This window comes from Dermacentor silvarum, chromosome 5, assembly GCF_013339745.2.
Source record: "Dermacentor silvarum isolate Dsil-2018 chromosome 5, BIME_Dsil_1.4, whole genome shotgun sequence".
Lineage (NCBI taxonomy): Eukaryota > Metazoa > Arthropoda > Arachnida > Ixodida > Ixodidae > Dermacentor > Dermacentor silvarum.
The window spans coordinates 32,320,192-32,346,388 of NC_051158.1; the positions used below are offsets into that span (position 1 = coordinate 32,320,192).

The window sequence follows — 26,197 nt, forward strand, 5'->3', positions numbered from 1 at the left end:
TCATATATCCGAAGGCTGATAATAGAGGGAAAATCACAATAACGAGCAATTTTGCAAACTAACCTTTATTTCTCATGATAAGAATTAGCATTGGTGATGCACTGACGATGCGGAACGCTATAAAACCCTAATTGTTCACTGCATCATTAATTTACTACCCCGCTCTAGCATGGTACGTGATGGCGGTAGCGAGCAAACGCCAAGTAGACGCCGAGCAGACGCTGTGGCGCAGATGAACATTTGTAAGAGCATTCGCCCACACTACTTGCTAAGGAGGCTGCAAGGTAACTGCAAGGAAAGCGTACAGGTAAAGCGAAGCCCTGCTGTCACATGCATGTAAACGCGGCTTACTGTTAACGCCGTCAAAACATTTGTTTGCGTCAATACACCAACGATGGAGCATCTAATTGGATGGCAAGCAGACGCTGAGCAGACGACGCGGCGCGGATGAGCACATCCCGAGGGGCATTCGGCTTTCCTATTTTGTTCTTAACCTTAAAGTTTACATGATGGCTATCGCGACAAGTCCGAAGAAGAGAGCCGCGTTTCATTCGTGGCGTTTAAAATTCGTAAATTACCTTCCACGTCATCTGCTGTCAGTCATACTTTGGTAAGCAAACAGAGCTTGTGCTATATTTGATTCCGCCACTGAATTTGGTGTCTACACTCATTTACCCTTTAAGTATGATGTGGCGTCTCAGAAGACGACAACGCCGACAAGTGCACGCGCTAGTTGCACAGGTGCTTGGGCACGAGCGCGCCTCGCGCGGCGAACGCTCGCCAGTGCTTGTTCCAGCACCGGAGATACTGTCTGCTGACGTGTTCTTAATTCAGTGTAATCGATAACTCGTCGGAACCCACCAGCCGTTGTGCAGACGCAGATATTGGCGATGAGGAAGTCTCGGCACTTGCTGGCTGACAACCGGCACTTCACAAACCTTTCAAGGAACGGAATGGCATGGCGATGCCCGACTTTGGACAGTGGAAGATCCGGCTCCTGGAAATCCTGGTAAGGGAGGCTCCAATTCTTCTTACGAAACTAACGACATTATGGATGCTCGCGTAAAAATGTGCGCAGAATAATTTGCTCAGTCTTTAGATTCATATATCGTCCTATCGAAAGCATCGATGCGTCTTACGATGCTTTCCACAGTCGACAGCGGTGGCTGATTCACACAGATATCATCTGCCCGTTGCCGTAAACTTCTCGGTGCCGATGTCCTTCAGGTGCATGGGTCAAAAGAGCGTTTGCTGGCCGGTACCTCCAGAAAAACGCGACGCAGTAAACGCTGGCGGATGATCAGTCGCCGGCGTACCGTTTTTCTGCAGGAAACGCCGTCTCCTGACGCACGCAGGTGCTGTCACCGGACGGATGACGGGTGTGTAAATTAGGCCTAAGCACTGGAGCAACCGAAATTGTAAAGACACGATTCGGGGTTTGGGACGCTTTGGGCAACTTGTCGTGGGGCAAAGGTTACGCTCAAATGCGGAAGGACTTCGGACTAAGCAAAGCTCCACCACTGGTGCTAACATTCGCACTCACGCGCTTGCAGCTATACACATTCATGTTGGAACAGGACGTACTCTTCACTACGCTATGGCAGAGGTTAGGTGCACGGCAATTTGAGCGGGCTTTCTGACCACTACACAGACTCCTCCCCCATATTCCGAAATGCCTTGAAGTCTATGGTTGACTTGATCTATAGGACGCCTGTCGTGAACGCGTCGAACGAAACGCAATGAGCGCCTTCGGCATGTTAACACTATCAACGCCTCCTAAAGAAAACTATGCCTGGGACGTCGCTTCCTTTGCCATTGGAGGTACGCTGCCGCGCGTTGCGAGTGGGCGCCGCGTGTTGGCGCTAGCGACTGTACCGCCGGAGTGACGTTGTCGGCAACGCTGTGTCGGCGCAGCTTACTACGCGTTGTGCAGGCGGTTGCTTGAACGCTGGTGGCGTGTGTTATATAGAGGTTTCGGTTTAGAAACCCACATATTCCACACCCAGGAGGCGCTGCTTGTAGCTGCTCCATACTATATAAAATGCTGCCTACGCAGTAACAGTTCTTCGCCTCGGTACCCATCTGCGCCTGCTCGAGTTGCTCGGCCGCCGTCCCGGCGTGCCCCCGCGTTTCTCGCGTGCCCGGCGTGGCATCCATGACCGCCACGCTGATACAGCAATTGGTGACGAGGACAATCGACATGCATCGCAGCCAAATGTAAGTCGTCGACTGTGAGCTTACGTCTGCGGCAAGCCCTTTCGCCGTACTTCTGCCTGCACCATTATTTTACGGATCCTCCGTCGTCTTTTTCGGCAAACCTGCCTTCAACAAGCCTTCTCCGGCGTCTTGCATTCGCCTCTTCTCCTGCCTCAGGTCCTGCCTCGATATGAACGCCGCTATTCCTCCTCCTCCCTTCCATCAGTGCCCCGACATGCAGTAATTCCCTGGCGTGATTGGCGTCGCGTCTTGCAAGTGTATATCGACGCCGCCGCCAGGGACGCCACGCCGGCGCACAAGGAGCTCCTGCTGAATGCCTTGGGAGTGGAGGGCGTCCGGATATACTTCGCCGCTGTTGAACACCAGACGCAGGCCGGCACTGACGGAGAACCAGTGACGCCGAGGCAGTCGACGTACTTGAGGAGGCCCTAACGGTACTCGGCAGGTGTTTTGCGTCGGAAGAAGACGAAGTCGTCGAAACGACTACAATTCAAGAGGAGGACGCAACATGTGGAGGAATCTACGACATTTCTAAAAGACCTCCACAGGCTTGCAAGAGCGTGCGGGTTCAGGACAGCAATGGACGCTTTGTTCAAGGACCAAGTTCTCGGCGGACTACTGTCCAACCCACTACGCCGCAAATTCATTCAGATGGATTAACGAGTTCACCTTTCAAAAGGCCTTGGAAATTGCAACAGAAGAAGAACGCACGCACAAGTTGATGCAAGAACTCGGCGTTCTTCAAGTAGACGCGGTAGTACATCAACAAGGACCGCAACAAGCTCGACACGATGAGCGTCGCCTGCGACGAGACATGCAAGATGGCGGCCTTCCCCCCCCCCCCCCCAGCCGGGTCAATGGCAAGATGGCGGCAACTGGTCCAGCCTACCTCCTCAGCCGGGTCAAGATGGCGGCCAAGGTCGCGACCTTCCCCGACCGAGCCGAGGTCAGGATGGCGCACGGCGAGAGCGAGATGGGTCTCCCCATCAGGGTAGAAGGCAACCGGGTGCCGCTCCTCCCTCCGCATCGTCGTCGCCTCCGGCCGGCGTCTGCTTCCGTTGCGGATCGCCACATCACTGGGCAAATTTTCTGGGTTGTCCAGCACGTCGCAGGTTCTGCCAGACTTGCGGAATGAAAGGACATTTTTTCCAAATGTGCCGTTCTGCTGAAGGTACCCCAAGAGTCGTTGACACGGTTGAGACGCGGGCCAGCGCGGTTGCGCATACTGCGACCGTCCTACATATGGAAGACGCTGTCGGCGCCCTGGCCCTCTTGCGCGTTCCCGTGCTCGTCATCGACGTGGTGTTGCCACTTATGATTGACTCCGGGGCAGCGGTGTCCCTAATGCATCTTGGACACTACCACCAGTACTTCACGCGCATTCCACTTTAACCGTCCCATCTGGTTCCCAAAATTACTTGGAGCAAGTGGTAAAGATTTTGGTATCATTCAAGGCGGAAGTACGTTTACAGGGCAAGTGCACCTGTTACGTTTTAGGTGACGGTTTACGTGACGGAAAGAGGCTCGTCACTACTTGGGCTCGATGCCATTAAGGCATTGAAGATCATCATTGACGGCGAAGCCTTATCAGTTACCGAGGTCTCGTCCAGCCCAGTGGTCTCAGGGCGTTACGTCGCGTCGGACTGATGCGAACTCGTACGGCACAGCAGGACTTTGCAACCGCGCCGCAGGCCAACCTCCGTTCGACGTTGCGGCCAGCGAGTGTGAACCTGTGCCGAGTAGTAGAGCCTCCTGATTCTGCGGACTTGCACAGTGCAGCGGACCATGCGACTGCTCCCCGCCCTCCTTCATTGCCAACGTGCGTCTCCCCGAAGCAAGCATCACAAGCTCCGCGGACAAAACAGGTGAACTGTAAATACAACAGCGTGCATTGGAGGTACGACGTAGAGCGCGCGCCTGCTGCGTGACAAAATTTTTCTTCGAAGGAAGACCAGCTCTGGGACATCCGGCCGAAGATGCCGCCCGAGTCCAAGTCCTAGCTTTTTATAAGCGTTCGTCCGTCTTTCGACAATGCCGTGTAGCGAGTGTTGAAGTTTTGAGCATTAGTCACTTGGCAGATTTTCGAAGAGTTAAACTTTTGTCAAGATTAGTTTGTGGTAAAAAAATGCATGGCGAAGAGAGCGACGCCCAACATTTAACTCGTCTTTAACTCGTGTACAGCGTCGCGTCGCTAGCGCGTTGGAGATGCGTTTGAAGAACGCTGAGCATTCTTTCTGCCGACGATCAACCGCGCATGCTGTTTTCGCCGCTGCCGAATAGTTTCACCAGAAGCTCGCTTATGGGCACAAGTCCGTCCAAATAAAAGCTAGTTTTCCCGTCAGCTCCTCTCTCTGCCTACTGACAAAGACCGTCACTTCAACGCGACAATATGTAGCGTCAATGTCGTCTGGTGAAGCAAAGGTCACGGCAGGCACGAGCGGGCGTCCTTCGCTTTACTTGTACGCTATCCCTGCAGTTACCTAGCTTGCAGCCTCCTTAGCAAGTAGCACGGACGAATGCACTTACAAATGTTCCTCTGTGCCACAGCGTCTGCTCGGCGTCTGCTTGGCGTTTGCTCGCTACCCTCATCACGTACCATGCTAGAGCGGGGTATTAAATTATTGATGCAGTGAACAATCAGGCTTTTATAGAGTTCCGCATTGTCACCGAATCCCCAATGCTAATGCTGGGGCGCCATCTGCTAACTAGAAATCAAACCAGTTTTACGACTCGGTCCCGTGTCTGTAGTCCTAGCAGCGTGGAAACACTGATCTCAATAATTACAACAAAACATACCTAATGATTTGACCTCAGCATGAGATAAGGCTTAGCGATGATGGATTTTGCCAATTATTTCTTGCTGACAGGGCGGAGAGCCAGTAACGAGCGCGAATTTGGATCAAATTCGGTCGGGGCTGTATGGACGCTGCCATGTTGCCACAGGTATAGGGTGGCTATTACGGTTACCGGCGGCAACTGCCACAGTAACTCTCGGTAAACGACGTGCATGCGCAAAGGTCCTAACTTGTCAAGTATCGCTGTACCGTATCATGTAGCGAGCAAAAATAAAACTCTCTAGTGTAGCCAATAATCAGCCATGCATGTACGCCCCGAACTATATACCGCTGCGCAAGGATATTGCCTGTGTACGCCCCGTACCTTCGGCAGTGCTGCAGTCAGCTTGCGAGACTTGAGTATAGGCGCCATTTAGATCAACGCAAACATGGGCTTCAAGTTAAGATACATTTATATGTACGTGGGTTAGAGTGATGGCCGTCTGTTCACAGGTTCACAGGCCCCAGCTGGCATGACTGGTCCTCCACACCGGCTGTAACAACTTCACGTTCTTCTTCCTCTTTCTGGGGTTTTACGTGCCAAAAACAAGTTCTGATTATGAGGCACGCCGTAGTGGAGAGCTCCGGAATAATTTTGACCACCTGGGGTTCTTTAACGTGCACTACAACGCAAGCACACGGGCGTTTTTGCATTTCGCCTCCATCGACATGCGGCCGCCGCGGCCGGGATTCGATCCCGCGATCTCGTGCTCAGCAGCACAATGCCTTAGCTGACTAAGCCACCCCGGCTGAGCCACCCCTTTTGGCTAAGATCAACTTCACGTTATATCGCTGGAATACTTTGAACGACCACCGCTATATAACGCATAATATTTACCAGCAAACACTGATGGCGAACGCTATACACGAAGGCGAGCTTTCTAGTAGAAACGCGGCCTCTTTCGTAGGGCAATCTTCTTTTATTGTTTCGCACTTTTAATATTTTAGTCTGATAAGATTTGACATAAGAGGCATGCGCTGTCGTTTTTGTTTCATGAGATTTGTTTGTGGGCTGTCATTCCCAAAATTCCGAGTGATATCTTTTTTAAGGAATGTAAGACAAGGTATCAGCAACTTTAATCCAAGAACTTTAGTGCCGTATAGAATATATACGGCAGTTCTCGCTCACGGGACGACAACGCCGGCTACGGCACCGACGCCGACACAGGGTTTTCTGCCACATGGATTCCTTAACGTTGTCACCAAAGACCCCTCGCGGTCTTTGGTGTAGCCGATGTCTCCTTCGGGGAACTTGTGGAAGTGTCAGTGCCTTTGTCGCGTTATCAAGTTGACGACCTCTTCCCCCTCGTGTTCTCTCCTTTGGTTGCTCGCCGTTGCGTCTGCTCAGGTCGTAGAGGGGTGACGCTTTCTCGGGGATGAAGGTGGTTATCTCGTCACGGGAAAAGCGCTTTGGCATGTTTCCTACATTGAAGAGGTAGAGTTTCCAGGAAGATCATAAAGGATAACTGCCCCGACACGGGAACGCGCGCGGCTTTGGTTTCCCACAATTGATGCAGACTTCCAAGCCGATCATAACAATGTATTGACATGTTCATGGCAACGCTTTGCTGTTACCTATTTCGGCAGAATATGTTGTAATGAAACGCACTGACTGCAGTTAACTGATAATAGATTGCTCTCCAGGATTCAGTGCCAATGTTTTAGATGAAACGCGGGGAACCTTCCTATTAAACGTGAATGAAATAAGTGAAAACTGCCGTTCAACGGTGGACTGGCACATGGCAACACAGTCTCCGTTCCAGCGCTTCCTTAGTTGGTGTTCGGCTTGCATTCGCCTACTATTTTACCGTTTTCGTTGGGCCGTGTAACTAATGCTGCATTTTATCCCAATCTTGCACTATGTATAAATGAGCCTACATTCATCTACAACAATGTTAAAATATCACGTTAATGCATGCGCTCTCTACTTTTCCACTTGCGTACTTCAGTTTTTGGATATTTCATATTTTTAAAGCGAAGTTTTATTTGTCTAGGCGAAATCGCCTGTCTACAGAAAATTTTCAATCATCATCATCAGCATTGGCTCGAGCGTCGTCGTCTTCTTCCGCAGCTGCCTCATTGGCGCCCCTTGGCTTGCGCTCGTGCCTCTGCTGCCGCGTTCGTCGTCGTCGTCGTCTGCTTTCACAGCTGGCTGCGTTGCCGCTAATGATTCCAGCGTAGAATTTCACTTGTCTTCTGCAGTCGTAATGGGGAGGCCGCGTTTACGGGGGTATGAGCCATTGCTTAAGGGGGTATGACCCATTCAATGTCTTACGTAACGGACAGATTTATTTTGAAGCAATTTAATTTCGAAGAATCGCAAGCGGCAATGGGCGGGCGAATGTTGCCTGCCACGCCGCCTAGCAAACTCGAGGCATCGAACGCAAGCGACAACGGGGGACTGCAGGCATACCGTCAGTGACGACGTTTTCTCCGTCGCAGCCGAACGTGTGTGTAACCTCATAATTGAGAAATACTTTAGTGAACCCTAGAGATTAACCCAGTAATAAACGCCGGGGTAGCACGTTTCCGTTTCGCTGGTTAACCATCTTAACGGAGTGGAGTGGCAGGGCCGACGAATTTTTTTGTTCAATTATCTGGGAAATGGAAAACTGTGACCAAGTTCCCTTATGCATGCTACGTTGGTGTGTGTGACAGCGCGTTAGTGGGAACACAAGGCTTCTTCGCAGGTGTTTACTTTTATTGCTGTGCAATAAAAACTCTGCAGTTATGCACAAAGCTATCCTGCACGCTTTCGTGCAGCCTATGAAGTGAAAATTTCCAAACTAATTAGAGGCCAATATAGTTAGATTGTCTTCTATATCTAAGCTGTTAATTGAAGTGAGATAATACACAAAGGGGACAAAGGGGCCACAATTACTTGCGAGACAGAATAGTTTCGCCGTTGCATGAAAATGCCCACTCGATAATAGAGAAATATCAAGTTTCGCATTTGTTATAACTATGATAACCTCTAACTTCGCTTAAAAATGGTATAAAACAACCATTTATAGGTTACGACGCGCTATGAGCATTCAGAGTCGACGACGTGCGCTATAAGTTGCTGTGCAAGTTGCTATTAATTAGCTGATGGGGTACTTAACAAAGAACACCCTCTTTAGGATATCATAAAGGATTTTCATAGAAAAAATAATTGCATTTTTAAAATCGGATAGTAAAACTACATTAACTGTACATTTAATTAAATTTGTTTGAAAAGTAAATTAGGTCTTTTGTAGTGTCATGTCCCTGATTAAGCAGGGGGGTGGGGGGCAGGACTAAAGAAGCCACTACCGCACTTGAACGCCGCAGCTGCGTTCGAAGGAAGCCGTGCACCAGTAAACAGACCCCAAGTACTTCTGAGTCATTGGAGCACTCGTTAATTCCGATGCGCTGGCTGATGTTCGAGATGTCAGGATGGCACATTTACGTGAACAGTTTTCTGTTTTCTTCATTTGAACACTTCAATTTCTCCTCGCCCTGCCCTGCGCATCAGCCTGTTCTCTTCCTCCTGCGCTATTGAGTGTGGGGGACAGTGAGCTACGCACAGGTAAACGTTGCTGAAGGTAGTAGTTATTGCCATCTTGTCAAAATGCTGTCTCCTGCAACATTCCTTGTTCGGCTGCTGTTGATTATCTATACTTGTTGTCTGCGCATCTCTCTCTCTCTCTCTCTTAGTATCTCTCTCATTTCACAGGCCTCAAGAAAGTGGAAAAGGTAGATCGAAAAGGAAAAAAAACGGCATCTTCGTGAATGTTGCAGAAATTTGTAAGGGAAACATCATACATTTTCCTCCAAGACAAACCTTCGCACTTGAAAGAAAACTTGTGCTTGCGCTCTCATGGAAGTCCCTGGTTCCATGAGCGCGCAAGCACAAGTTTTCTTTCCAGAACTATTGCCAGACTCGTGCAATGAGGTGCGATCATTCACTGCCCCCTCCTCCACTGGCCGATACAGACACCGCTCTCCTAGTGTAATCGTCTGCACTAATGGCGATTCCGATAGCAGGCTGGCCAGAAGTGAGCGTATTGGCAGGCGCACGAGCCCAAAAGGACACGCACGCGCAATGCCATGTCTGGACACCCGGCACTTGCCTTCCGTTTACTACTAAACTAGTCCAATTTAAATATTGTCAAGATTTAACTGAGTGTTCTCTTTCAATTACTATTCGTTTCGCAGTCAAACAACTCTAGACTATTTTCCACTGACCTCCAAATTAAGTTTTGAACGTAAGCTTTTTGAACGTTTTTTTTTTGAACGTTTGAACTTTTTGAAGAATTTTGAACGTTCGCCCCTATAAGACAATAAATCTCTCTATGGAGCGCATATCCATTTGCTGTACACGAGAGTGCTACTCACGCTCACGACTGCTTGCACGTGTTCACTGCACTCCTGTCCAGCTGTTCCGGCTGGTACTTCAGTCGCATGGCCTTCTCATCTTTGTCATCGCCTTGCTGCTGGCCGCAGTCGTGCCCCTCTGCTTGTACGTGTTCACTGCACTCCTGTCCAGCTGTTCCGGCTGGTACTTCAGTCGCATGGCCTGCTCATCTTTGTCATCGCCTTGCTGCTGGCCGCAGTCGTGCCCCTCTGCTTGCACGTGTTCACTGCACTCCTGTCCAGCTGTTCCGGCTGGTACTTCAGTCGCATGGCCTTCTCATCTTTGTCATCGCCTTGCTGCTGGCCGCAGTCGTGCCCCTCTGCTTGCACGTGTTCACTGCACTCCTGTCCAGCTGTTCCGGCTGGTACTTCAGTCGCATGGCCTGCTCATCTTTGTCATCGCCTTGCTGCTGGCCGCAGTCGTGCCCCTCTGCTTGCACGTGTTCACTGCACTCCTGTCCAGCTGTTCCGGCTGGTACTTCAGTCGCATGGCCTGCTCATCTTTGTCATCACCTTGCTGCTGGCCGCAGTCGTGCCCCTCGTTGGCTTGGCTGTTCTCCGGAAGCAGTGCACGAATAAGCCAGTTTATGAAGAGCCGCACTCCGCCAGACAGATTCCACGGACAAGTCGGGTCTTCTGGATTCTGATCGTCTCCCTTGCGTAAGTGGGGCCCCGCTGGGTGCGTGCTGCACAACATTGCTGACTAAATTTCTTAATGTCATATAAACGTTGAGAAAAACTTTTTTCGAATATCAAATCAAATTGCCAAATTATTCCTTAAGCAAGTTAGGGCAAGGATTAAAATTATCACCTTCCGCGCCTTGCAATTATCCCGAATTCTGACAAAAACGTAGACCCTTTTTCATTGCTGTTTTTTAACGAAGATAACTGCAGACAATTGCAGATAATTACGCGAAAGTTACGTCGAAAGTGTGTGCGTGGCTGATTAAGGTAGGAAATTCATTCAAAATGTCAACAATTTTTGTAGAACTGTAGCTTAACTACGTGTATCATGCACTGTGCGATATTTATGATAAGAAAACATGAAATTCAATGTTCGCCTGTTCGCCTCTTCGCCTCTTCGCGTTCACATGCTCTGATTTGTCTCCTGTGTCCATCGACAGACAAAATACTGAAATGCAAAATCCCATGCTAATTACCAAGTGCCAGGGCTTACGCAATAACACAGTGGTCTGTGCGTTTAGCTCCAAAACTGCACGCTGCCTCAGTGGCGTGACTTGGAACTTCCGCGGATATAGTTGGTAAAGTTTTGTTTTCCTTCGCTTTGTGGCTATAGAGTGACGCTGATCATGGGGAGCTGTCCTTAAGACTACCACTGCTGTCGCTGTACGCCTAGAAGAACCAAACGAATCTCAACAAATTCAAAACTGAAAGCTGGATTTTAAATCAAGTTTCTTGCTCATAATTGCGGCAGTAATAAAATAAAACCCCAACCTGTATTTCAGAAAAAGCAAGAACGTTTGAGAATGTGTCACGATGTTTCCGGAAGAACTCAGTCGCTTCTTCAAGGGCCAATGGGGTGGCAAATGGTCGGCATGTTAATATCTTGCAATTAGTGAAAGGCTACAAGAAGTCAATAATTACGTGCCAGTTACGTCGAAAGTGTGTGCATGACACTAACAGTGACAATGGGTAAATACGACGTTGGCTGACTGCTTAAAAGAAATGTTTGGTTTGCTCAACGCCTTGCCATGATCACACATCTATGTCTTCAAATACAGATACATTTCATAAGTGTAAATTTGTCTCCTTTTTCATTTTTCTCTCCTTAGACTCGTGACAGGGCGTATTTCTAACGATGCACCCTGCGTACGTGGCATTGGGGCCGCGCCAAGAAGATGGCGCGCTTCCTAGCGGAGACTCTGCCTGGTGTTTTAGCAAGCCTATGAAGGTAAGCGTGCCCTGATTGGTGACGAGGCAATCGTGTGGTCTTTGCGTACGTTTTATCTAATAGCAGCGCCAAGATTCGTGAGTGTCGACTTCCTCTGCCGGGAAGTAATAATACTGACCATGGGTAAATATTTCAGAGATGACCGATTGTAACGGGGACATTGCGAAATCGCTAAAAATTTAATTCCAGCCCAGATCACGTAAATTGAGGTCATTTCTGATCTACCGTTGCAATAACAAACAGAAGTTTATAGTATAAAACTATTATGTACTGGTCAGTGAATAGAAGTGAAATTGTCGTGTCATTGAGGTGCCACAACAACCTTCAAACGATCCATGCAAATCATTTTGCGATGAGAAAAGGCGGCGCTTACATTTACGTGTTCTATTTAGGCCCAAAGCTTTTCTTTGTTCAAACTATTGCGATCGGACGGTTATCTTCGCAAGGTTTCACGGCCGCTGTCCTTACAGGACCTACTCCTCACATCAGGGATGAACTTTGATAAGTTTTCAAAGGCACAGGATCAGAGAATCAACAGCAACCATGTTTTCTAGCTTTCATCCGTTGTTTCACGTACAAGCTATTCCTTTTGCATGCCATTTCGCTATGTACCTAGGTTACTAGCCTCATCACGGTAACCCCATCTTTTTTGTGCTTTGAATTATTTTTCGGTGATAAAACTTTGGAGTGGAGTAACATTGTTCCTAATCAATAAAAAAAACTTGCTGCCAGTAAGGCCAACCGAACTACCGACTTCCTACCTGTTGAGCTATTGCTACGAGTGCTTACCCGTCCACTAGGGGAGCTATTTAGTAAATGTCGTATAGTGAAGGAAGGCACGCCGGGATGGTGGACAGAATAAGAGACATGGACGCAGCAGGGTACAGAAGCAAAGAACTGATTTCGTTTCAAGACGGCTGGTTATGTAGAGGCGGCCGATTACTGTAGCGCCCCCTTGAGGGCGAGTGAAACTGTTTCTGAAACTGAAACGCACATCACATCATCGACCTCTTCCTAGAAGAGCTTGGGGAAAACAAATCTTTATACAACCATAAAAATTCTTGTACAATACGTGACCCTGTATTGTGTGCAAGCCTACAAGACTTTTCCAGACAAACATATCACAGTTTTTATCACAAGATTTACGGACTAGTACACGGCTAGCTAGCTCACCAGCAGAGAATGATCTCTTGCCTGCTAAATGACACGAATGAGAGACAAAAAATGAGAAATGTACCTGTGGACCACAATGACATGCATTTATATAAGACCGATAATGTTCTAAACACACGTTTACATGTAAACTGTCCCTCTCCTTTTAAAGAAATGAGTGGAGCGTCTACTTGCACTCGGTAGACTTGATTATTTTAAAACACACACAGAAAGTACAACCTTGGAACAAATTAGACAACGAAGAAAAGGTGTACATTGTAAGCATGTATTGTGTGCCGAATACAAGGCAATGAAGAAACATGCAGTGTAATTCAGACAACATAGTCTTTTAAATGGCCCGGTACTTTCCGGCTCTTTTTCGAGCCACGAGGTATTTGTTGCATAGGAAGAGGTTTGGGCTCAGTGGACTCATTGGAGCCAGTGATGGCTCCGGCATTGCATTTGAGCCTTAACGCTCACTTAAGCACTTGCCAGACGAGGCTGGGAGTAGAGAACATGACATTCCATTTGAGCCTTCATGTTCACTTGAGCACTCGCCAGACGAGGCTGGGAGTGGAGAACACGACATTGCATTCGAGCCTACAAGTTCACTTAACCAGTCATCAGACGATGCTAGTAGCAGGGAACATGACTCGAAAGAGTCTGACGACTCACATAAATGCTCCTCAGTAGAACCTCGGAGCGAACACTCAACTCTAACTGCAGTCGAGCACGATGGCTCAGAGACTTGTTCATTATTTGTATGCGAACACAAAACATAATGACTGGGCACAACAGTTGTTTGTTGATAAGGTGCCTGCATAGAACCCTTTGGCTTAGTTACACGCCCATCGGGTGAAGAAAAGAATTCCCTTTGGCTGGGCACCACAGCCGGACGTTGCATCGGAGCCTCAAGACAATCTTCACATTCTGTGAAGCGCTCAGCAGTCGATGCTACGAACGCGGCATTTTTACTGGGCACGTCAGTCCGCATTAGCACTTGTGCCTGGCCCTCTTGCCTTTCGGCCCAACATGGAACAGCTGAAGTAAGTCTGTCCGACTGCTTGATAACAGGATTACTTGTAGGGTCATATTACGGCTATCGAAAAATCTAGTTTAAATACACTCAACCAGTATATCGATACATGGTTGACAAATCACCTGAGTTTTCCGTTGAGCCTGCCGTTGTGACACTTGACACCGGGTGGCGTTCGCTGGCGCTTAGATCAGACGGGGCTTCAGAGGTGGTGCATTCTAAAGTCGCTTCACTTCATAACTACACTGAAGTGGAACAACGGCCCGACAGTCGGCCCTGGTTCACTCTCGCTGGCATTGAAATCAAACAGGACTTGCTTTGAGGTACACTTTCAGATTCCGCTACACTGTATGAGCCCACTAAAGTCGGGCGACATTCAGTCCGCCAACAAGTAATTGCGGAGTCAGTGAAGTTGTTGACGAGAACTGGACATAGGACAAGGTATCTCCGTTGATGACTATTTGCAGCGTTTTGATGGCATCAAGTCTCAGAAGTGACCAGCCTTTTTCGGTACCATTGAAGTTGACCGATGCAGACTTGGTTGAAAATGGACTGCTGCATGGAAAAATCCCAAGTTCTTGATGACTGTTTCTGAATAATTCCGTGTCAGTAGATGAGAGTGCAGGAGACAAATATGCGAGACGTATTTGCTATAGCTTTTATAGTTAATGAGGGATACGACCCCTCCAGTGGCAATCATGAGATTGATCATGGCATCATTCACTTGAATGGAGACGCGTACAAGAGCCAGGGCATTGACGCCGTCTTCAATGTGACCAACGGTTACTGTGTTTGTGACAGTGCTGCCTTGCGTGTCCACCTCGACGACAGACAGGTCTTGATGTATATTCGGTCGAACGGCGCATCCGGTGAAAATGGCCTCGCTTTCTGCAATTCTCACAATACTTGTGTCGGGCTGGGCAACCAGGAAAATTAGCCCAGTGCTGAGGCAAACCGCAGCGTAAGCAGCCGCTGGGTCGAGTCGACGACGCAAAGGGAGAGGAGGCACCCGGTTGCCTTCTACCCTGACCAACGCCTCCTGCCCTGACGGGGAGGCCAACCTCCTCGCCCTCGCTGGCCGCCATCGTGACCTTGGCCCGGGTGGGGAAAGACGACCGGTCGGCTGTGCGCCATCTTGCGCAGCATGTCGGGGACGATTCTTGTCGCGGCCGCCATGTTGAGGCTCCTGTCAATGCGTGACTGCGCCCGTATGTACTCCGGTGAGCTGCTGCAATCTCCGTTCTTTCTGCCTCTCTGGCAATCTTCATGGCCTTCATGACAGTAAACACGGTGCCCATTTGAACAAAGCGGCGTCGTAGTTGCGATAACACCAGTCGGCATAGGATTTGATCCTGGATCGTGACACCGACCGCCGTTCCAAATCTGCATTGCTTCGCTATCCGCTGGATGTCGTGGATGAATCCGATGGTGGACTCGTCTCAAATCGGCATCCATTTAGAGTGCATCGCTTAAGCGCCCGTTCTCGCTGAAAGCGTCGGCGCCCTCTGACGTAGCCGAGTGAACGAGCACAGCGCAGGATGAAAGAGCGAATGAGGAGCGCAGTGGGAGATTAAAGACGGCGATAGCGAACAAAGCGCGAAGAGGAGGGTATGGCGAAAGCGGGAGAAGAAAAGCGTAGTACCGCGCTAGACGAGCTCTGCTGCGACGATGGTTACGAGATGGCGCCGGAGTAGCGCATGTCGTCTGCATGGAGTCGAAGCGGTGCATGAGCGGGGGTCGGTCTGCGGTGGCTGCGGTGAATCGAACGCATGCGTCATCAACGCGCTGCCTCTCGCGATCTCCCAGTTCGCGAGGAACTCGCGCCACACTTGCCAGACGAAACAGATTGTCCATGCCAGCCAATATATCGCGAAATGAAAACAGGCATCGAACTGCGCTCAAATTTCGCATGAGGGAGTATCGTAATCGTTGGTGAATCGTTTTATACATTCTACTGCAAACTTCACCTACCTCTTGAGAAAACCGTGCATCGATATGTGCCAGGGCCCCCTCAAAAGCATTCCTTGCCTAGCCGTCGCTGGTTGAATACCTTGAATTTATCCGACGCTGAGAGGTATCGAACCCACGTCACAAGGGTTCTTCAAGGATAGAAGCCCTGCACTTCAGCAGGCAGCGCTACAATTGCACTGGGTGCGTTCAGCTCTTCAATGAACTCATTCACGCCAACGCTTTAGCGGGCTCCTCCACAAATTCACTGGGTATGTGCCGTTCTGAATCTCTCACTAACTTGGGTCGCCGAGTGGGTGCCACGGAGTGTGCCGCAAGTGAGGGAACAGCGCTCGCAGGCACCAGTCAGTGCGCCACGCTTCTTGTGCTCGACTGCCTGGGCAGTGCCACTAGAAATTCCAGTTCTTGGCAGTCAAAAGATGGCGCGGCGTGTACAGAAAATAAAAGCGCGAAAGCCCACCCCGGTTGCCGCATGACGCGTTTCTCAAGTGTTCGTTTGCACCAATGCGCCATGCTTTTCAGATTCCACGGGCAGGCCTTGCAGCGGCGGTGCTAAATTGCGGCGAGCGTTCTTAAGGAAGCTTTAAAGAAGAGTGTAACTTGTAACTACTTTCTACTTAACTACTTCTAAACGTAACTACTTTCGGCAGTGGCAATAAGTTGTGTCACTATATTGCTTCAGTGTGCTTCAAAACTAGGTGGGCTGATGAAGTTAGGAAATGTGCAGGCGCAACTTCAGCTAGCGCAAGACAGGGGTATTTGGAGATCGCAGGGAGAGGCCTTCATCCTGCAGTGGACATAAGTATAGGCTGATGATAATTGCGTCAATGCTAACGCATTATTATCGACAGTCATCGTGAGATGGGCTGTGCCGCCATTTTTATCCTTCCGGTTCATCATCATCATTCTATATTTATGTCCACTGTAGGACGAAGGCATCTCCCTGCGATCTCCAATTGCCCCTGTCTTGCGCTAGCTGATTCCAGCTCGCGCCTGCAAATTTGCTAACTTCATCACCCCAGCTAGTTTTCTGCTGTCCTCGACTGCGCTTCCCTTCTCTTGGTATCCATTCTATAACTCTAATCTTCCACCGGTTATCCATCCTATGCATTAGATGGCCTGCCCAGCTCCATTTTTTTCCGTTTACTATCAACTAGAATATCGGTTATCCCCGTTTGTTCTCTGATCCACACCACTCTCTTCCTGTCTCTTAACGTTAGGCCTAAAATTTTTCGTTCCATCGTTCTTTGTGCGGTCCTTAACTTGTTCTTGAGCTCATTGTTAACCTCCAAGTGTCTGTCCCATATGTTAGTACCGGTAGAATGCAATGATTGTACGCTTTTCTTTTCAACGACAGTGGTAAGCTCCGAGTCAGCACTTGGCAATGCATGCCGTATGCACTCCAATCCAATTTTATTCTTCTGTAAATTCCTTTCTCGTGATCAGGGTCCCCCGTGAGCTCTCGGCGATATACTTTTTTTTTCTTGCCGGTGTCAGGCACCACTCCATGCCTGAAAATGTGGTGGACTGGAGTAGGATTCGAACTTACGAACATTAGGGTTACAGAATGGATACCAAGAGAAGGGAAGCACTGTCGAGGTCGGCAGAAAACCAGGTGGGATGATGAAGTTAGGAAATTTGCAGGCACAAGTTGGAATACGCTAGCACAAGACAGGGGTAATTGGAGATCGCAGGGAGAGGCCTTCGCCCTGCAGTGGACATAAATATGGGCTGATGATGATCATCATCATCATGGAACCATCATGTGAGGTACATCATCGCCAAAGCTAACCGATCACTTCGGTACTTTCGAAGAAACTTCTATATGGCACCCCCATCACTTAAAAAGCTTCTCTACACGACTTACATTCGTCCGTCACTTGAATACGCATCATCTATCTGGGATCCCGGTGGTACTACACTGATAAACGAACTTGAAAGAGTGCAGAATCGTTCCGTTCGCTTCATCTTATCCAATTATGACCGCACAGTCAGTGTTATCATGAAGAAGTCACTACTTAACCTTCCAGAACTTAAAATTCGGCGTAAAATAGCCCGGCTCGCTCTTTTTCATAAAATTTACTATCACAACAATCATCTCCGCGATCAGTTCATTAAATCCCCTCTATTCATTTCATCTAGAATTGACCACCTCCAAAAAGTCATGTTCCTCGTTGAACTGTGACCTATTTACATGCATTTTTACCTCGAACCACCTCCGAGTGGAATCAGCTGCCAGAAGCAGCTACAGCTATCACGGATACATCACGCTTTAAGGGTTTTTTGAATAACATGCTTAACATTGCTTTTTTTATTTGTTCTTCTGTCTTTAGCTTGTTGTTTTAGTTTTAGATGTTAAAATTACTCTGCTTCATCGCAGTTGCAGTTCTTTAATTTTTGTATTAATTTGGTGATTGTTCATACTCCTTATTGTTATTGTATCAACTGTTTTTTCCAATACTGGTCTGTAATATGCCCCTCCCCTCCGTAATTTGTAAACCCGGAGGGTAAAATAAATAATGAATAAATGAGGTATCTCCCTCCTGCAGGTACCTCTACTGCGATGCCATCACGCTAGAGGCAGACACCGTCCTGACCACACTGTACGCAGCCAATAAATATGTCACGCTAGAAGAAGACACCGTCCTGGCCACACTGTACGCAGCCAAGAAATATCTGATCCCCCATCTGGCCCGGGCCTGCATTGCCTACTTAGAGACCAGTGTCACCGCTCAAAAGGCCTGCGTCCTTCTCAGCCAGAGCCACCTCTTTATTTAATGCTAAAGCGTCCGATGACCCATTCAGCGAAAAAGCCGGAGTCTGTCGTCTGTGATATCGAAAACGCAGGTAAATTCCCATTGACTGCGACGCCACGTCACGAGAGCGCCTAGATAGAGCAGAGCGGGCGAAGTGGAAAACTTGTTTCCGTCAGCGCGCCAGGCTTTGCGTGAGGGGAGAGGGCATCGCATCGACGCCACGTCACCCTCGCTCTCACTCTCGGAAGCCGGCACGTGGTGTGTGCCTCTTTCACTCCAACTGGGCTTGGCTGTTGCGTGCGCCTGCCGGCATTGCTGACCACTGTTGCTTTCTCGGTCTCTCGTCACGCAGGCCGTCGGTGGCATGCGGCATTGGAACCGCAAACTGCTGCTGCTTGCTGGCTCGGGCAGCATGTGCCGCTATGGTACATTACTCGCAGCGCAATCAGCGCCGTCAAGGTAGACATTAATGCTGTCTCATTCACAGCTGAAAAGTAATGCTTAGGTGTCCTCGGACTTTTTAGGTTATTTCACTCATTATTAGTGCTGGGCAAACATTTCGACATGACGAACGCGAACTTCTCTTTCTGAATTGATGTGCGTTACAACTTTTGTAGTCGACATCTTCAAACATTTTGTCGCAACGAATCTATGCTTACTTAGCTATTTAGTTAGTTCGGTAATTATTATTGCAATTGTAGCCTTTCCCCGTGCAAGGAGGACGTAAGAATATAGAAACCTTGCAATTCCAGCGCCCTCTGTTGTGCATGCAGTAACTGTGAAAATCATGCGGTTATTGCTCACTTCAAGCTTGTTATATCCAGTGGGCATCTGCTAGCATTGCACGCGCCATTGTGGATATTTTTGCGGGCAATATATCTATATATATATATATATATATATATTATATATATATATATATATGTGTGTGTGTGTGTGTGTGTGTGTGTGTGTGTGTGTGTGTGTGTGTGTGTGTGTGTGTGTGTGTGTGTGTGTGTGTGTGTGTGTGTGTGTCGAAAAAGCTATCTTATTCCCTAAAGTTCCATGGCCTTCAGCTAGAAAGTAATGTTCCCTGTGCGTAGTTGTTGCCACTTCTTCCCCTGTATACGTATCAGACCCACTCAACTTTCAGTTCCATTTTATAGACATAAAATAGGCTATATTTACTTGCCGATGGCTTGGCCGTGGCTCGTCATCCGTCAGAGTATTTTCAGATCAAGCATTCAGCCGCTTTTCTGGGCATCCTGACGTCACATTTCAAGTTCCAGCTGAATCTCTCTCTCTATACCGGAACACTGAAGACCGCTGCACCTTCGATTCATCTCGCTCGTTCAACCTCGAAAGCCGTTTCTGATGCTTACTAAGGTTGAGCCCAGTTGGAGTGAAAGAGATAGAGACAACGTGCCGGCTCCCGAAAGGGAGAGTGAGGGTGACATGGCGTCGATGTGATGCCCTCTCCCAATAAACCTAATAAACGTTGTCGGGATGCATGACGTCACCTTGAGCTGGTGTGACAATTTAGAGGCGGTGTCGCCACGCCACTCTCGCCTTTTCGTCATTTCCGGCTTACAAAAGTTCCTCTCCATGCTCACAAGGGGCTGGTTGGCATTGCAGTAGTTCGATGTGTTCAGCTATAGTTACTTATAATAAAGAGTGTCATATCTTGTGTCGTAACCAATAATGAAAATCGCGTAATCCCTTTGTTATAATTAGTAATGCACTGTTTTCTTTTGGGGGGAGGGGGTGCAATAATCTTCGTTAGCCTCCATTTCAGTCATTTGTGCTGCCGTATAACTACCGAAGCAGCACCTTTCTTTGTTCACGTGTGTGCTTTACTTCCCCTTAACAAAGTATCTAAGGGTGGTTCCTTGCTTTTTTGGTTTTTTTTTTTAGAACGCCATGGTGGCGCAGTGGCTTTGCCATTGCGCTGCTGAGCCCGACGACGTTGGATTAAATCCCGGCCGCGGCGGCCGCATTTAGATGGGGACGAAATGTAAAAAACGCCCGTGTGTAGAATGCATTGGGTTCAAGCTAAAGAAACCCGGGTGAACAATGTTAATTCAGAGACCCATACTCATATCGTTGTTTTGGCTTGTAAAACAGCAGAACTTAAATAGGTTTTCTTTGTGTCACTTTTGTTGCCTCCAGGTCGATACAGCGAAGAGTCAGTTCACTGCTCTTGAAACGGCAAAGCGCGATGCACAGGGGCAACTACAAAAACCAGGGATGGTAAGCTCGCCACTTCCGGTCATTGCTTCCTGTTTCGCGAGTTCGCACTTGTTGAACTCTCAGCCGATATATTTCATATCAGGTTTCAACTTGTGTAAAGCAATTTTGTTTCAACGATGGAAGGTGACGCGCCCAGTGTCTGTATATAAGTTTAACAGCTCTGAAAATCGGTGCTGTGCGCAGAGTTGCACAGGTGAGTGTCCTTGCTCAAACGTCGAAAACAAATTACCAGTCAAAAAGTTGATTAATGACATTATTATAAGGAATGATGACTGTGCGTTAATAGGGATTTCTCGCGAAAATATCGGTCAGCACATCTGTAGTGCTCCTCATTTCTCTAGTTCTTTATATTAAAGGGCCCCTCACGAGGTCTGGGCACTTTGAACTGACAAGTTAGTGCGTACATGCAATGCGTGCTAACGATCGGGTTTCCTAAGTATTACACCGCTACGCGCCGCCAAAACAGGTCTGATTTCAAACTAAGCGCCGTTTGCAGTTCTGTTTGCGAGTGCCGAGCTGCCAGCCGGAGAGTCGGCGTATTTCGCACAAGTGCGCCTACGTAGGTCGTAGTGCTGTGACGTCACTCGTATAGTGACACGTGACTTCGAGAATTATTCAAGGCAACATCAGTTATTTGTTTAATCTGTTGCTTCAATAGGTGAATTAAAGTTTAGGTAAAGAAGCATACACACCGAATGTCTGCGTGTTTTTGTTTTACTTCACATCGCAGCAAGAGATGTACTTCCGTTTCGTCTGCTTGTTCCCACGTCGTGTAGTCTCGCGCACTGACAACGAAATTGTCATTTTCTGCCATGTTCCAGCGCGCGATCATGCTCTGTGATCCGCTTGCGTCTGCCTCGGTGTACTTGCAGCACTGATTTATGCCGCTAGCCCGGTGTTCTCGTGCATAGCGTGCAAAATCGTGCGCTGCGCGATTCAAGTCAAACGCAACACCTAGCGCTCGAGGCCGCCACCGGAAGTGCGCCGCACAACAAAAAATACGAGAAAGAGAAAGAAAGAGGCGGGGCCCCTGACATATGAGTCACGTGACTCTTCACCTCCGGTATGGGAGAACGCAGGGAAGGAATTTCGCTTGCGGAGGTTGGACGGAAAAGTGAAGGGAGTGTTGGTGGGTGGCGCTCACCGCTTCAACGCATGGCTTCGCGGCACTGAAATGATTTCTATCTCAGCTAATAATGAACTAATTTGAAAAATTCTTGCGGTAGAATCCTCACTATAGGGCACGTAACAAGATCCAACGTATAATCGAAACTTGCTATGTGGCCTGGTGAGGGGCCCTTTACAAGAAATTGTTGCAGAAACCATGACATGTACTCAATTTAAAGGTCAGTCCAGAAACTGCCATAAGCGATACGTAGTTGGAGTGCTTCTTGATATAATGCTGATGAAATGGAATCTGCTAATATTGCATAACCGTAAGAAATCATTGAGCTTAACTGTACGAACTGTAGCCTGTACAAATAACTTTCTAGGGGCAGGCAATGAATTTTATTAACAACATAAACGCCTCAACTTTATTGATGCATTGAATCATTTTTCAGTGATATAACTTCGCAATAACATTGTTCCTAATAAATAAAAGTGAGAAAAAATCGAAGTAGCTTGCACCAGTGGCCCGGGCCAAGGCTAAAGACACAGCGGAGCTGATCGGTTCCTAGCTGGTCATGGCTATACGAAGTCATGCTAAGCTATACAAAGTAATGCCAAGTGATGCTAAGTTATACGAAGTGTATAAGCATTTTCTCGCGAAGCACTTGCAGTCCGAGCGCACGTAGGGGAAGTGAGGCGAAGGCTATGCACAGTGTACGGGCGGCGCGCAGCAGACGAAACGCCGGGATGACGTCACGGCGCATGCGCAGTAGCGCGCTAGCTGGTGGGAGCTCGGCCGAGCCGCTGCTAGAGGCGTCTGCTGCAGTCATGGACACCGCGAGCCTTCGGCGCTAATGTGGGGAAACGGAGAAGCACGGTTGGCGTCGGCAGCACCTTTGCGCGTCGCCTCGTTGGTGCTGCTACAATTTGTTTCTCTCTCCCTCTCGCTCTCATTTTCTCTTTCTCTCTCCCGAGTATAGCGCGCGACACTCCGTGAGGTGGTTGCTAGGCAACGCAGTGGCAGGCAGCTGCGGCGTCGCTGGCTGCCATGGCTACGGCGCGGCTTGATTTTCGTGAGACGCCCACGTTTTACGGCTGGCTTAAACAGCTTCGCTGTTAAAAACCATGCCACCAGTAGGATCCCGCACTACCGATTTCCTAGCCGTTGAGCTACGGGTACGATTACTTACATGTCCACATCGTGGGCTATTTATTAAATCCGGTTTTCACTTATTCCTTGGAGTGTTCAACCGTGGTCACAGCTGTAGCTCAATTCGTGAAGCACAGAACGCGTTGTACGGAGCTTATGTGAGAGTTTATTTGAACATCTTCACTGCGGCGCCTTATAGATTCTAAGTAGCTTTGCTCAGTTTAACTATATCAATCAATCAGTTAGCCTCAAGGGGCTGTGTCAGTGGCACTGCTAACAGTTGTGTTGAAGAGTAACCGATAGTATAGCAAGATTTGTCAGGAGCAGCGTGCTCGCCAGGGTCGGTGCAGTGGAAAATAACTATTGCACAGCACTGAAAACGAAAAAAAAAACGCCGTTCGTGATCAGCACAGTTGTCTTGGCAGGTCATGTCATCGAAGATAGATTAGAAAATGCTTCAAGCAGGAACGCATCAATGAGGTTCTGATGTGAATTGTGTATTATCAAGCGGAATCCAACACGAACTTCTTAAATTTCACATCCATACCACTCCACGACATCAAGTTGATATCATGAATACCACAGCACTTCAAAGCACTTGTGCGTTTCTTGAGCTGGAAACGCCGCAACGGCACATTGCATGTGTTAAAGGATGTATACAGGCTGTCTCGGTTAATATAAGCCGCGCTCATGAAAAATAATAATGAAACCTACACCGATATGAATGAGGCTGTGCGGTTTCCTGAAGCCTTGTGCAATTCGTAATATTGATTTTTTTATTCTACCAAATCATTTATTTAGCTAAGTTGAGTTGTTTCTTGATCAATTTCTGAAATTTGGGATATTAATTTTTTTTATTCTAGCAATCTATTTAAGCTAACTTGACACTTTTGTCTGTGTGCACTGCGTTCACAATGGGTTCAAACGTCCTGCAAATTCCGTGCACCCGACGTGCAGCATTTTGTGAAAAAGTGACGGGGCACCAAAAGCCAGTGTTTTCCTGCGTTAAATAGCTCATAAGTGGCAGTGTTCGCTTTTTGAGCAGTCCCACAAAACTGCATCCCGAACGAATGATTGACAAGAATATCGAGGCTGCCAGCACGCTCAGTGTATTCCTTGTCAGCTTAGTGGGGCTTCCGACACACACAAAATCAAAAGTTTTAACGTTCACAGCGCGAATAGAGGCAGTGTGGTGGCAGCGCGCAATTATTTCTTACCGTGAGCCTCGTGGTTCACCCCATAAATCAATGAATCACATTATTATGGAGCGCGAACCCATATTTGTTGTACTCAAGAGTCCTACTCATGCTCAGACTCCTGTCCAGCTGTTCCACCTAGTGGAACAGCTGTTCCAGCTGTTCCACCTGTTCACCTGTTCCACCTGTTCCAGCTGTTCCACCTTCACTCTCATGGCCTGTTCATCTTTGTCATCACCTCGCTGCGTCTGGCCGCGGTTTTGCCACTCGTCGGATTGGCTCTTCTCTGCAAGCGATTGCACGGAGAAGCTCCTCGGAAAACCGCATTCCAGCAGCCAGGCAGATTCCACGGACAAGTCGGGTCTCGTGTTCTCGATTCTGATCGTATCCCTTGCGTAAGTGGAGAACGGCCACGAATGCGTGCTGCACAACATTTCTGGGTAAATTTCTCAATGAAATATGAATGCTGAGAAAACATTTTCCTCGAATATCAAATGGAGTTCTAAAATAGTTTGTTATACGTTAGTTTATGTTAATCTTTAACATACAACTGCTTGTTTATGACAGCGATTATCATTAGCGCCCCGCAATTGTCCCGTGTTCTGAGAAAAAGGACTGCAGCCTTTTGTGTTTCGGTATCTTTAAGCTGATACAATGTTTTAAACTTTTGATTATTCAAAAGATTAACAATTATTACAGAACTGTAGCTTAACGAAACTACTGTACCGTGTGATAGGCATGACAAGAGGACCTGATGTTCGCCGGTAGAGTACAATTTAAAATAATCCCAATAGCCTCCCCTGTCCTGCCCATCAAACGTCTTGACTATAAACCCCATAAACAGGAAGCCAGGCAGGTACGCAGGGTCGATGTTTTAATAGGTTTTACAGCACTGAATTGTTTCGTCAAAGCCAACAAAAGCCCCACTTTTGGAAGGCGAGCTGAGTGCATCGAGAAGCCCGGTGACTTCTTCACTCGAACAACAGTGAACATCATCTTCAGGCTCGCTCTGCCATTCGCTGAAGTCAGCTTCTCTTTTTTTTTCGCGAGAATAGATTCGAAGCCCGAGCTGCGGGCGTAGCCCCAGTTGCAAGCTTGTTTCACTTCCTCCGCAAGTATAATATTGCTCCTGCTTGCGCTGCCCTAACAGATCGTGTGCTCCCATTTACACAAAGCACGACAGAGAACTGTGATGAAACCAGTTGGTCCCTGGCATCAATGAAAAAATAAAAGGTGCGGTTGGTCACCATAACTCCCTCTTGAGCATTGTTTACGAGAAACACTCGGACGAAACCAGCTCGTCCAGGGTACGGAAGATATCTGAACAAAAATCAAATCTGCACGTTTCAGCAATCCGCATTATCGTGAAGTTGTCTCGTACTACAAAAACGAGCTCTCGTAGCGAACCCTATCAGCTTTTCAAGAACTTCTTTTTCTCCCTTTTTTGCAATGCGCACAGCTTAGCATGGTACTCATTGGCTACATTATTGCCTATTGTGATCCCTAAGTTCATCGACAGACGTCGCCATACTTATAAGTCTAGGGTGCACAATCCTACGCTGATTACCAAGCATCAAGGCTTTCCAATAACCCTTATTTGTGCTTTCAAATCCCAAACTGCACGCTGCCTCAGTGTCACGACTACAAATTTCTGTGGAGGCGGTTGTTAGTGTTAAGTTTTTCTTTTCTCTGTGATAAGAGTGAGGCTGTCTATGGGGAGATTTCCTGAAGACGACGACGTCTTTCGCTATAGGTGTAGAGAACATAAACAGCCACCAAGAAGACCGCTTACCTTCTCCAAACACGGCCGCAGTAAAATGAAACGCCAATGGAAATTTCAAACAGCAAGTATGCAAGTCTGCTGTAGTAACCCTGTGCTTCCGGACGAACTTTGCTGCTTCTTTCAAAGGCGATTGGGGTGGCGCAGGGTAGGCATGCCAGTGTTTTGTAATTTGTGAAAGGCTGTATGAAGAGCACACCTGTTAACGTCAAGAGAGTGGGGATGCCACTAATTGGGACATTACGTATATGTCAATGTATAAAGTTACTCTTTCAACGTGTGCCTTGATCCTGCATGTTACTTTGTCTTTAAGTACCGATCATCTTGTCGCGTGCCAAATGGTCTTCTTTTATTCTTCTTTTCTCAGTCTGATGACACGGTGCATTTATCACGATGCATCATGCTTCCGTGGCACTATGAAGCACAGAAGAAGCAAGCGCAGTACCTAACCGAGACTATGCCTGGTGTCTCGAGCAAGCC

General features: G+C 48.1%; 1 long non-coding RNA gene across 3 annotated transcripts; it reads left to right on the forward strand.

The window, feature by feature from the left end:
- Positions 1–745: 745 nt before the first annotated feature.
- LOC125945328 (uncharacterized) lies at positions 746–26,197 on the forward strand. Of its 3 annotated transcripts, none has more exons than XR_007466816.1 (7): positions 746–1,009; positions 9,562–10,088; positions 11,222–11,340; positions 18,046–18,343; positions 20,401–20,481; positions 24,132–24,332; positions 26,085–26,197. It is a non-coding gene; the product is annotated as an uncharacterized LOC125945328 (long non-coding RNA). The 3 variants fall into 3 exon arrangements; XR_007466818.1 differs by having other exon boundaries at positions 9,782–10,088; XR_007466817.1 differs by lacking the exon at positions 746–1,009 and adding an exon at positions 2,087–4,082.